The sequence below is a fragment of the Mustela putorius genome, unplaced genomic scaffold (genome assembly GCF_011764305.1).
Source record: "Mustela putorius furo isolate JIRA1106 unplaced genomic scaffold, ASM1176430v1.1 tig00003834_pilon_pilon_pilon, whole genome shotgun sequence".
NCBI classification, from domain to species: domain Eukaryota; kingdom Metazoa; phylum Chordata; class Mammalia; order Carnivora; family Mustelidae; genus Mustela; species Mustela putorius.
The window spans coordinates 46,557,694-46,571,680 of NW_025421987.1; the positions used below are offsets into that span (position 1 = coordinate 46,557,694).

The window sequence follows — 13,987 nt, forward strand, 5'->3', positions numbered from 1 at the left end:
TTAATGGCTGCATTTCCATTGCACTGATCTGTCTTAATTTATCCATTTTTTTGGATGGCCATTTTTATTGTCTTCAGTGCTCTGCTGTTATCAGTCTGTACACATTCTTGTAGATAAATCTTTGTGCACATCTTAGGGGAAATTCCTAGAATTAAATCAGGAGATCAAATGACTTGGTTTTGAGGTTCCTAATGCACACTGGTAAATTAGCCTCCTGAAAGACACCAGTGTCTATTTCAAAATCTAAGTCCCCTTTAGTTTCTCATGTTAAAACTCATACTTCTAGACCCCAGTGGCATCAGAAGCTCTGAGGAGGGAGCCTAAGATTATGCTTTTTAACATACCCTCCTAATCCTTATGCACGTTAAAGCCAGAGAACTGTGGATACATCGCATTCAATTCAATAAACACTCATTTCCACAAACTGGGAACCCTGAGATAGTATAGCTAAGCCAGAATTTAACTTAAAGGCTTTTATTTGGCCTCCGAATTTTAGATTTTTCCTTAATCGTGGTATGGTATAGTTGAAAGATTGTCAGCTAAGGAATCAGGAACCCTTACTGTAAATATGAAACAACTGAGACCCAGAATGGTTCATTTACTTCCAGGTGGTACTCAGAGATTTAGTGGCAGAAGTAAAACTAGAACTTGGGTAGACAAAGGGCCCAGAGCCACCCAGTCTTGTGGCAGCAGAGACAAGGCACCAGCGAGAAGACAGACTCCTTAGGTGAGGCTCAAGCCTCAGCCGGGAAACTTTTATCTGCCTTATCAGAAGCAGGGCCATATCTCAGGACATGTGTGGGCAGCCCAGACCCCAGCAGGGTTGCCTGGTTGCCTGACAAAACCAGATCACCATGTGCCCTAAACCCTGAGGTGGGAACATTAATGCTGGACAGAGGAGGACATAGGGTAGCCACACAGATCCAGGCATAAGAGCAGAGTAGGGGCAGGGGGTCCAGAGTCAGAAGGCAGGAGAAAAGAGACCCACATTGTGATCAGATTTTGGTCAAGGCTGGCATGAGCTGGAAAAAAAAGACAAAGCCAGATCTTGAGGGGGAGCTGCAAAATTCAGCCTCAAGGATGGAGTCCCATTACATAACTTTATAGTCTGAGGAGGTGCCTGCCCTGAGCTGCACCTGCCTCTTGAAATCGGAGAGGTTCTGTGCATTGGGCTGCCTTCTGACAGCAGGTAAGTAGGAGCATCTGGCCGAAGGAGGGGCGGTGGATCCAAGGAGAGGCCCCTGCAATTGGGAAACTGGGAAAATTCTGTTACAACAGAGAACATAGTAAACAAACAACAACCAAATTTAGTTTTCTTTGATCGCCTTCTAAGAGGAAGTCTGACCTTTCATCTTGTGTGAGTAACTGCACAAGCCGATCCAACTACACCTATGTGTCCCCTGATGACATAGGGCTGCCTTTTCTCATTGCACCAGCCTAGCTTCTGAGGGCCTCCCTTACATCATTTGTTTCAAGTTCAGCCTTCACAAACTGCTTAGCTCCTGTTGGTCCCTAGTTCCTGTGCGGGCTCTAGAAATCACCATTTGGATTCCTCCATGCCCAAACACATATCTCCCTCCTGTGACAGCACCAGGTGAAGGGCAAGAGCCAGCCCCTGAAGGAACACCTCTGCTGCACCCTTTATTCATACTGGGTGCCCGGGAATTTGCCTGTGATCACTAAGCTTCACTGCTTCTGGGCAGAGTCTTCATTATCTCTTGGCTGTTCCCACATAGGATCACTGCTCTCCTGATTTTTGGCCTTCTGGTCCAAACTCATAGAGCCAGGATCAGGATGAGTATGGATTCTGGGAAGCTCGACAACCTTCCTTTAATGAGGGGTACAGCAGATGGAGGGTGACTTCCCAGACATGGATGAGGCAGCTCAAGTCATCAATAGGATGTTGACTCTACGCAAAGCCCTTCTCCCTGGCATCCTTTACAAATTCCTTGGCCGAGGCACCTCCTGATACTGAGTTCTAATTACTGGCAAGACCTGGATCCCTAGCCAAGAAGGTCAATGTGGTGGTGATAGCAGTGCCTCCAGATAAACCCTCAGGAGGTAGATGCTGGAGTTCTGTGACATCCAGACAAGGTGCCCACATGCTGCTGTTGAAACATAGGTGATACACAGAGTAGGAAGTCCAAGGGCAGAATGTGTTCAGTGCGGCCTGTGATCTGACAACATGCCACTGGAGATCCCATCCTTCCCTGTCTATGCTGACTCCATGTCCACTCCCCACACCCCTTGCTAATGAGTAGCTAACTTTAGGAATAAAAAGCATTCACACAGCCTCTGGCCAAGGCTGCTGGACAACCCTGGCCCAGGCAAGTTCTGTCTCTCTGCTCCATGGCTGTCATATCATGGCTTTCATATCACTTCTTGGGAGAGTGATGTTGGTACCAAGTCTTCCTGTTGGGCCAAGAGGTACTGCCTCAAAGAAGTTCAGCATTCCCAGACAATGATGTCCCATTATTCTAGTCAGGAGCAACTAGACCAACCTAAAGGCTCACCCAATAGGAAGAGCCCCATTTTCCACCACTGAAATGTCAGACAAGTATTTTCAGACAAGTAGACAAGTATTAGGAAAGCTGGAACAGTGAGGGATATCTGAAGCCTCAACACCCAAACTCTGAAGCCACCCTCCCCCCGACTTGACCGCCATCTTGACTGGACCAGCAGAAGGAATCCCTACACATCTATCAGAATGGCTAAAATGACATATACTGATGTACCCATATGCTGGCAAGGATTTGGAGAAATGGGATTGTTTCTGCACCACTGGTGGGAACAGAAATGGTGCAGACATTCAGGAAAAGAGTGTGACATGCATTTACCATACAGTCCCACTCCTGAGTGTTTACACAAGAGAAATGAAAACTTATACAAGAGACCATATATCAATATTCATAGTAGTTTTATTTCTAATAGCTTAAACCAGGAATCCAGCCAGATGTCCCTTACGGGGAGACTGGATAACAAAACCGTGGTACACCCGTACCATGGAATTCTACTCAGTAATAGAAGGGGACATATTCTTTACGTACAACTTGAATGGATCTAAAGGCACTATGCTGGGGGAAAGAAAGCCAGTCTCAAAGGGTTACATACTATATGATTTCACTTATAACATTCTCAAAGAGACAAAACTATAGTGATTGAGAATAGATCAGTCCCAGAAGTTAGTGCTGGAGGAAGATGTGACTCAAGAGGGTTAGCGTAAGATTTCTGTGTAGGTACGGCATAGTTCTCGATCTTGGTTGTGTTGATGGCTGCTCCGATCTATGCATGTGATAAGATTTCATAGAACTTCACACACACACACAGAGCAGGTAAAAACAGATGAAACCCAAATAAGGTCCATATCTGAATTAATAATATTGCACCAATGTCAGTTTCTCGCTTTAGACAAGGTACTATATAGACTAGTTTAAGATATTCTCATTAGGGGGAGCTGGATGAAGTTACATAGTTACTATCATATTTTTGCAACTTTTTGTGACCCTTAAACTATTTAAAAAAATGTCATTAAAAACAACTTCTAAAAACTTTTTTTAAGTTTAACAAAAAGGGGGGAGTGTTCCCTCACCCCCAAGAAAGGGGGATTTAGCCACCAATCTCTCTTTTATGAGCAACTCCTATTGTTTATTTTGCCACTTTTCTAATTTATGAGTAGGCTTCTACGGCCTTGACCTCTGCTTTTCAGAGACAGCCCACCTCAGATGGAATCAAACTATTCCATCTACTAGTTTTCCAGTACTAACTGTGAATATGTCCCCTTTCTCCTTTCTGAGACTTGTAACTTCAAAGCGAGGTAAAGACTCAGATTTTCATGGTGAAAATCTAGGACAAATCATCCTTCTCTCCCCTACACAGTGATTTCTTTTCTGGAATGGCTCTTTGTCTTCTCTGCTCTTCATACAGATTACTCTCTTCACCTTTGCCAAATGGCCTCTCCTCTAATAGAAGGAGATTAACCCTTCCTTGCCCCCTTTCGATCTAATTCAGCTGAGGGGTTGCTTACAGCCGCACTGCTCTCCCGAGCCTTGTGCCACAGCTGAATGCTGCTGTGGGAGAGGGCTGCCTTCCCTTTGAAGCATTTACACCTCTGTCGAACACCTTTTTGTCGGATTGGGCAGTGGGAAGGATGGTTTTGAAATTAAATTTATGGTGAGCCGCTTGGGTTTGCAAGTATGGAACTGTACAAGGCCATGGGCATTTAGGTCAAGGGGTCCTCCATGCTCACAACCTTAAGGACCCCATCTTCATGAAATTCTAGCATTATTTACTCCTTTGCTTTACGGGAGGGGTCCCCAGCATCACCGAAGATGGAAGCTGAGCATACGGGGCCGATTACGTGGCATCCTGTCCGGATATGACAAGACACTCATACATAAGCCACTATCCCTCAGGACTGGCCTCAGCCCCCAGTTTCCTGCCATGTGTTTGGTTTTTTTTTAAGATTTTATTTATTTATTTGACAGAGAGAAACCACAAGTAGTTGGAGAGGCAGGCAGAGAGAGAGAGGAGGAAGCAGGCTCCCTGCCAAGCAGAGAGCCCCATGCAGGACTCGATCCCAGGACCCTGAGACCATGACCTGAGCCGAAGGCAGCGGCTTAACCCACTGAGCCACCCAGGCGCCCCCTGCCATGTGTTTTTAAAGGGGGCTCATCTCAAGGGACCACAGTGAGAAAGGACATAGGTGCACCATTCTTGGCCTGGCGGGGGTCTATAGATCAAGACAAAGTGCTAGAAAGGTGACAGTTTGAACTGTTGATCTTCGGTAGGCGTTGGTGAATCTCCTAGCTTTGCACCTTTTGGTTTCAAAACCATACTGAACAACGGAAAATGAAACCTGCAACTTATTTTTAGCTGTTCATGCTAACTCATGAGATTTCTTTTTGCAAACCAAATAGAATAAGGGCACTTCAGCTGTCTAAACTTAATCTGATTGACTTAAATAGCAATCAAGCCTCCTCCTCTGATACTTCTCAAGTGACCCTTGGTCTCAGGTGATATGTTGGCCAATACTTACTCTTTTGCTTAAAACTGTATTTAGTTTACCTTAAAAAATTTAAAGCATACTATAACATTTTCTTCTGAGAGGAACTGAGAAACAAGTTATAAGCCCTGTTCCTGGTATCTATTCATTAATTTGCTTATTCTATTTTTTATTAAAATAGATTTATTATTCTATTTTTTATTAATTAATAAATTCCATTTATTAAGTATCTATTTTCATGAAATCTTAGAATTTTTTTTTATTGATTGAGCCAGTCCATTGCATTACAAAGAGCAGAATACTAGAAATAAGGACTAGGACTTTTATCCTGGTTGCTTGCGGTCCTCAGATATAACACTGTCTTTGAACCTGATTCTCTTCACCCCCAAGAAAGGGTTGAGGTGGCATCCTGCAAAGTACCTCCCCATCCTATAGTTCTATGAAACGTGCTTTGACAATGTTGAGGCCCATTTTGGAGGCAGTGGTGTTGCTGTCAGACCTCTCTTATCCCTGTCTCCCCTTTCCCTGTTGTAGGAGGGACAGATTTAAGCAAAGCCTGTAGTCTGCTTGCCAGACAACTTCCCCTCCATAAACAATTGTTTAAGTACCTGAAAGATTTCCATGGGTATTTTCAGGCCCCAGGTCCATCCCTTAGTACATGGAGCAAGTTCTCCCATTTTAGAAAGTGGCATTGTGAGACAAAGCTAAAGATTCCCTTGGTAGTAGGGGGAGCAGAAAATGGACTCCCCGTTTGGTGTTGGTTGGTGAGTAACCCATATGAGCCCTCTTTACTGCACCAGACAGTGCTCTAGGTGCTGGGAAAGACACACAGATCTTGCAGTAAGCAAGCCAGAGACGCGATGAAGGTAGATAATTCAATACAACAAAAGCTCATTCTGCTTTTGTCTTCTGTCCGAAGGAAGTGAAGATTCATTGAGGTTTGCTAAACTGCTCTGGTGAGCTGAGGTCCACAGTCACAGCTGTCATAGCCTCTCTGAGCTGTGTCATTTATCCAGTAAAAGAGAAAGCCAGTGATTTTGTTCCAGGTTGAGCCTTGCAGTATTTGCTGCCCAGGATGAAAGGGTATCAGGAAAGGATTCTGTTCTCAAATGGGGAAGCTTTTACCAATCTGTAAGAATTCTTCCTCCTCCACTTTGATTCACATCCCACCCTCCATTTTCACCCTACTTTCCAATCTCTCTAGAAAGAAGAAACTCCGCCATCTTGTTGAATACGTGTTTTGCCAATGCAGGATCTCGTAAAACCTTGTTGTCCTACTTGCTCTCCCCTTGGCAAGTGGCAAGCAGTTGTGGCCACAAATGAATGTGTGACTAGGGATGCAGGAATGCTCTGGATCTCCATGTGCTCACAAGGGCTTTCTTGGTGCTATATTACAAATGTATTGAGAAATAAAATCAGGAATGATTCTGTTGTTAAAGTCAAAGCAGTGATATCAAAATGGTGGTGAGACGTGTGGAGGATATTCCCAGGAAGAGAGTCCTAGTAGGATTACAGTGGGGCAGAACATGGTCCACCAGAGTCTCCCTTGCAGCCGTAAGTCACTTACCACCTTTTCTCTGTTGAAAAAACCTCATGGTTCACATTTCCTTTCTCCCTCCAGCTCTTTCCTGGACGGTAACCTCAGTGTGGTCCCGAAGGTTTGTAGCCTCATCCTTGCCATCAGGAATACAGTCCTTTCCCATTCTTACACAGATGTCAATGGATAGAAGTGAGACAGCTCATGTCTAAGAATTGGAGGCTTCCCAGAGTTCACATTCCTCAGTGCTGTCCGTCCATCAACCATTCACTCTACTGCCTCATGAACACCAAGCAACCTAATCCTCCTCTCATATTCCCGGGCAGAGTGGAGCTGATTAGAAAGCCCTGTTTGAGAGCCATCTGGTTGGCATATAAAATTACTGCCAATGAGCTAGATAGTCAGCTGGCCATGTAACCAGGAGGCAGGACACTTGGAGTCCAGCTCTTGGCCAACCGACCTAAAAAGCAAGCTAGGCTGGATTTTTTAGAATCACAAACTGTTCAGAGCTGGAAGGGATATTAGGAGCAAAATGTATGGATGCTAACAGAGTGAGCTAATCATTAAAATGGTACATTTGAAACACTACCCATGGTTGAGGAAAAACCTCTGACTCAAACTTTAGGCTTTTGAAAAGTCGGTTTTTAATATATGTTGGAGAAGGAACTTGTAATACCAACTTAGTTTATCTATTCAGGCCAAAAACATTATTTGTGAATGGAAACCAGATAAGTCTTGATTGTTACACTGATTTTTCTTTAACTGACAATTTAGATTAGCATAATCTAATAACCTGATAACAAATATACTCACAAATTGTGAATATATTATGTATAAAAAGGAACAAGATATAATAGAGCAAATGGGCAAATTCACTTATTAAATATGTGATCTTGGGCAAATGACCAGATCCTCTCAGTCCCAGCTTCCTCATCTGTACCAGGAAAACACACCTGGTAGAATGCAAGCTCAGATGGAAATGTAAGCTTTTCCACTTCTTTCACCTCATAAAACATTTCCAAATTACAAGAAATCTTTGATCCAAGTTGTTAGTCTGCTTTCTACTCTTAACTTTTCAACATGGTCCAATGGACGACTCCTCTTTTTTTATCTTTTGCACCTTATATCTTATCCAGCCTGTCTCCAGTTGGTGGCATCCTAGATATCCACAATGCCCAGAGCTGGGAGCCTGGTTCTTGTAAACCCAGTTAGGCCTGGCTTCAAGGAGAGGAATCCCCTCTACCAGGATTTTGCACAATAAGAAGATTCCTACATCAGGGCAGAATGTGGATGAAACAGGTTTTATCCTTTGAGGATTGGTGGAAATATCTAGACTTTTGAATTGGTCAGACTTAGGTTTGAATCCTAACTCTACCATGTACTATGTAAACAGAAATCCCAATTATTTCCTTGCTCAAAGTGGATGATAACTAATGCTCACCTTGAAGGGTTATTAGGTTGGAATTAAATAATATAATATAGCTAAAATATTGAGTATGTAGTAGGTTCTCAATAAATGGTAGCTGTTATAGACCTAGCTCTGATCAAGGTAGAAAGCAGAAGTTCCCCGCTAGCTCTCCAGACAAGATATAGATGTTTGAAATAGCATTGGACTTTCCAAAAAATTTAAGTTAAAATATCAGCCAAAGCCATTTTTAGTCATTGATAAATTAAGTCACCACATTGTTTCCAGGGCTAAATACATTCATTATAGAGAGAGGTAACAACTTCATAAAATTTTCCAAACTTCTTAATTCTAAGAATTTAAAGATTTTATTCATTTATTTATTTGACACAGAGAGAGATGACAAATAGGCAGAGGCAGGCAGAGAGAGGGTGGGGAAGCAGGCTTCCTGCTGAGCAGGGAGCCCGATGTGGGGCTCAATCCTAGGACCCGAGATCAAGACCTGAGCTGAAGGCAGATGTTTAACCATCTGAGCCACCCGGGCATCTCTAATTCTAAGAATTTAAACAAAAATGTTATATTTGCTGAACTTTTCATTTGTAAAAATTTAGATTAGAATGGCCTAACCTGATAACAACTTTACACCCAACTGCAGAATGTCCATATTAGGTGTAAATGGAAGCCAGCTGTAATTTTTAATGCAGTGAATGGAGTAAAGAAATGTGCAAACCAGTCCAAATGTTTATAAACCAAGGATTCCTCTGGGACTCAGTGCCCTGACTTTACTCTTTTTTTAAACATACAGAGCCAAGCTTTGTTCATACTTGAATTATGTACTTTGCATAAGCCATACAATTTAACTTTAACCCACAGGACTGAAAATAAAATGAGCTCAGAGGGCAGAACAACAAGACTGTGAGCAAGGAGGAGCGTTAATCAAAGTGAAAGACACGCCCCTCACTGCTGCCTCCATCCTGTCCTGTCCTTCGCTAGCTTCCTCCTGCCAGATTATTTAAGATTCCTTATACTTAACTCCTCAGAGGGGCAGAAACAGGTTGCAATTTTTATCCTGAAAAAGGGATTTGTCTTTTAATTTAATGTTTGCGTATAATGCCCTGAGGAGGTTGATGAGTAGCACACGATTTTTTAAAAAATCATAAGCAAATGCATACCCTTGCCCCTTGCAGTTGTGACAAAGCCTAAGTAATTCAGGCATGAGCATGGTGTGTGTGTGTGTGTGTGTTTTAAGTGCAAAACAGGATTTACTAGTGGAGAATGTCTGCCTAAACAAGCTCATCTATCTGAATGCTTTCAACTGCAGTTCAAATTTGTTTAACACAAGCAGGTTTGGTAAACGGGCCAAGTTTGCTCATTGGGCATTTTTAGAACATCACAAAATAAACCAATACATGGCTCTTTGGCTCATTTTGACAGAGAGTGGACAGGGAACCCACTGGGAGATTTGGAAACCGCATTCCCTGGCATCGGGTTTAAGAGTATCAGGAGGGGATGTGACCACATTCACCACCCTGTCCTTGTGAGGACGTGACACCATTCACTCATCTCATGAGTGCCTGATATGGCTTACTGTCCTTGTCACTGTCATTTATTATCCCAGGTAGAGGAGGGAGCGACTTTGTTCTATGTGGTCAGTGCTGATTCCATAAAGTGTGTATTTAGCCTGCATGATAATGTTTTGTGAGTATCTTCACATGATTGTCAGATGTTTTCCTGGGGAATATCTGAATAGACACTAATATCATCAAATGCCTCAGTGTTCACTTCAACCTCCTCTCACCCCACTCTAAGGACCCTGCTTTATAGATGACCATATATTAAATTGGTACCTTGTAATTCAGCTTGATAGTCTCTCTGATTTTTGACCCCCATGGTAAAAAGGAGGAATTAGCCTAAGGACACTCCATTCTAATTTTCTGTTGCTGTCAATGCTAACCAGAGCTCATAGAGCAATGTTGTGGGGGGTGGGGAAGATGGTTCCACCATTGGTGTTAGACCAGGAGCTACTGTTTCCGTTAGAGCCACGTTTATTTCTGGAGTAGTTGTGGGGGAGAGATGTGCTCCAAAGAGAAGAGGATTCGGTGTGGTTCAGGTATGACTGACTATCTGGACAACCCAATCCAGAGACTACGTACATGGTATAGAGGTGGGCTGGTGCTTTCCACACATTGAGCTGAAATCACTTGGGTTCTGGGAAAGGAAATAGAATAAAAGCTAGAAACAAAAGATTTGGTTATGAAACCTAGTACCTAAGTTCAGATGTCTGAATACATTTTCTCCTTTAAAAAAATCCTGGGGAAATTGAATATTTTTGCTAACCTGGCTATTTTTAGCCAGTCCTTATAGAAGATCGAGGCGCTGGGAAGCTAGCAACCTCAGAAAATATTAATTCGTTTTGTACGTGTTAAAATTAATTAACATTAGTATATTCAGTGATACAACAAGGCAATTAAAGACTTTTGGAGAGATAAGAAGAAAAACGTAGATATATACTCAAAATCAGGCTCATAAGCATTTTATAAAAATGTTGGCTTATATCCAAGATCTAAGGGTGGGGGTGGGTATGGTTTCTTTGTAGCTGAAGAAAGTGGAAAAGAATCTGCTCTATTTCCTTAAAAATAAAAGACTTCTTGTTTTATACAGCATGGTAAATGAAATGCTTTTCTGCTTTTTACCTGCTGGCAGTTTCTGGAGGAAATTTTTCTAGCAAGCTATGCTGTTTTCCTCTCTTCAGGGACATGGTGACACTGGTTTGTAGCAAAATAGTATTTGCTTATTAGGCATTTCTTCAAAATCCTGAATAAGCGGCTCTTTCCACATTTTTTGTTCCACATGTTAAACATTTCATTGCAATTTGAGCTTTAATTGTGTGTGTGTGTGTGTGTGTGTGTGTGCGCTGATAGGAAGTATTGAAAGGGGATGCATAAGAATTCTTGAGGGTTTTTGTTTAAAAAAATTAATTCCTACAATTATGTATTGGACTCTCTACAGAAGGCAATTCCAATTTATTACACAGAGCCAAACTAGATCTCATCAATCTTAAGCAGCGGGGGTAGGGAGGTGGTATTGAAGAAGACATGAAATTTGGTGTTTGAGTAGATGAAATTTAATTTTCGGAAAACATTTCACTCATAAAACGGATGGCACCCCAGTGTCAGCCCTGACCTCCATGATGTCAATGTCATAATGCAAGCACTGCTAAGATAAGCCTCCAAGTAAAACAAAGAAACATTGCGTTTTAGCACAACACCATTTCTTCTTTCGTAGTATGTACTATGCATATACACACAGCCTTCTGATATTCCTGTTAATGCCTTGTTACTTTACAATATAGCTTTTGGAGAGGGAGGGAGGAGAAAAATCATTTTGCATGTTCTATGTTCTGAGCAAGCGCGGTAAGTATGCTGCTGCAATTCTTAACATTATTTAGGTCAGTATCCTAAGGATAGCTTTTCTTGTTCACCGTGGTCAGTTCTACATCCAAAGGAATTTAGCATCAATTTATTTTTCTGCACTGATTTTATTTGCTTCTAAGTTCAAGCAAATTCATTCACATCCTAATACAATTGCAACTGAGTAGGTATCTGCCATTCTGTACTGCAGATACATTTAGCAGGATACATTTACACGGCTTGTGGTTAGAGGTTATAGCACCGATACAGACAGCCCGATCATGCATTCTTCTACAAGCCTGCCGGCGGCATCACTTAGGATCTGAAAAATAATCTAGAAGAGCTATACCCTATATAACATTATTTTTTACTTTGCAATAGCATAACAGTTTTTTATTTTGGTTTTTTTTTTGTTGTTGTTGTTGTTAGCAATTCTATGAAATTAATAGTCTATAAAATGCATTCCCAACCAGATACATACTGTATTGAAAGCTTTCTTCAAGAAGAAGATATGACAGTATTCATTCCAGCTTATTTTCTTCGTTAGCAAAAGGATTGTTTGATTCTCAGAAGCAAAAGGACACATTCATTGTGCAGCAGCTCTGCTCAAGTGTATGAAATGCCTTCTACTGTCTGGTTGCAGAATTTGGAGTTTGCTAAACAGTGTTTAGTGATTGGGCTCATCTTGCATCACCAGTTGATGACATTTTTCTTTGTTCCCTCCTACCCAGTTGAACCAAGACTCTGAGGCTGATATGCAATGTCACTTACAACATTAATCAGATACTGCATTTAAGGTGAGCTGTCCCTTGCCTCCTCCTTCCCCAGTGCTCGTGTGCTGCATGCAGTGCGTATCTTGCTTCTGCGAGCCTAAGATGGCAGGCAGGATTAGCCGTGCTTTTGCTGTGTGTGCATGCTGTGTATAGAATTCATTACACGTTGCCTAGTATTTCAGATGTGAGTATGTAAATGCTCGGTATGCCATATCATCTGGTAGCGAAGACTTGTTTTTGCCTCATTACAGCCTTAGATATTTCAACATCACCTTTCAGTTCCGATTCATTTGCCTCTGGATGTTTGCTTTTCATCACGTTCAAAATAGGATTTTTACCTTTTTTTTTTTTTAAACAAAGCCAAAAAAAAAAAAACCCTAAAAACAAAAACAACAACAAAACTCTGCTACCAGATGGTGTCTCTCCTTTCTTCTTGCATTTGCTGTCTTTTAAATAATGTATGTTGTATTGTTAATTAATGTGAATATCAAATTAAACACTTGAAACTTACATATTTATTATGCAGGTAGGAGGCAAGGTGGAATCTATTTTTAACTCTTATGTACTCCATGGTGTGCAGACAACTTGGTTCTCAAATTTGTATTTTCAGTGCTGGTATCAGTGGTTTGATTTTCAGCAAATGTGACAGTGGCCTTTGCAGTGGTCAGCTCCGGGCTTTGAACTCTCAGAGGAGGAAGGGAAAAAAATTCGGCACACCACCTCCTTGGTTGCAGCCTCAGAGAAACCTTGGATGAGAAACTTCTTTTTTTCAATCCTGTTTTCCTGTTGATAAATTCAGTTCTCGTGATCACAGTACATTCAAGCTGTTCTGCGTATGATTTTTTGTGTGTGTGTGACAATTGCATCTAAAACTTGTGAGCAAGAAGACGGAGAAATCAGTTGGTCTCCATCGCTTTACATAAAAATGGCTGAGTGTCTTGTCATGCTAGCACTGCATTAAGTGATACATACAGGTAGGTCGAAATTTGCATGTTTTCTAGATTTTTTTGAGCCATGCAGCAAGAATTTGAGATGGATTAAAATATGACTTTTGGAACAAATATTAAATAAGACAGCTGTAATTTTTTGGAGGGAGGGTATTAAATTGGATGGGCTTTCCTATTCAGATACTATATAAATATATAGCTTTGATAAACTCACAAAATGATTCTGCCATAAAAGTGAGATGATTCCTTTTTTAAAAAATCATCTATATGATAGGTGTGGCGCCATTAGACAACAAAAGAATTTTTTTGAAAAGTCTGTTGATTCAGCTCCATTTTAGCTTGAAACTAAAAATAAATGGGTTTCTTGAGATAATTTCAAAGAGCGCAAACAAGCTTAATAAGAAACATTTAAAATATTTAAATTTTAAGAAGCGGTCTTTAAACGTGTTATATGAAAGATGAAAATAAAAACTTACATGCTTCCAAAATCAATTTTAGATAATATACAAGAATAAATATGCTATTTGTGTATCTATAATTCAGAGAGATGAGGAGTTACAATTTTTGAAGGAGGGAGTATTAAATGTAGATGGCCCTGTTAGAAGATAAAGAGCTTCACTGAGTGAGAAAGAGTCCCTAGAATGGTTCATTGCAGACCATACAGCTGTGGCTCTGTAAGTACCAAATTCTGGCACTTTTCAAAATAATTTCATGGGTTCTTTCCTTTGAGCTTAACTTCCGAAATATATTTTAGTTTCAAATTAACACTGGGCCAGAACCTGTTTCCTTGGTAACCAAATCTTGTTTAAAAATGCAGTATAACAGATATGCAAAAGATTGTCTTAAAAAAAGAAACAAATGGTTAATGACAATTGTCCAGTTCTTTTTCCCTCTCATAGAGAGTCTGGACTGG

The 13,987-nt window shown here is 41.2% G+C and overlaps 1 protein-coding gene across 5 annotated transcripts in view; it reads left to right on the top strand.

Annotated features, from left to right (window-relative positions):
- ZBTB38 (zinc finger and BTB domain containing 38) overlaps positions 1-13,987 on the top strand; it is a 77,976-nt gene that overhangs the window by 6,260 nt on the left and 57,729 nt on the right. For 3 of the 5 annotated variants that reach the window (XM_013057283.2, XM_004754505.3, XM_045088448.1), the window contains exon 3: positions 12,086-12,151. The exons of 1 other annotated variant lie outside the window; for it this stretch is intronic. The gene's annotated coding sequence lies outside the window, so the exon portion shown is untranslated. Of the gene's footprint in view, positions 1-12,085; positions 12,152-12,737; positions 13,102-13,987 lie in introns of all 5 variants that reach the window. One more of the 5 variants, XM_004754504.3, reaches the window with a different exon arrangement.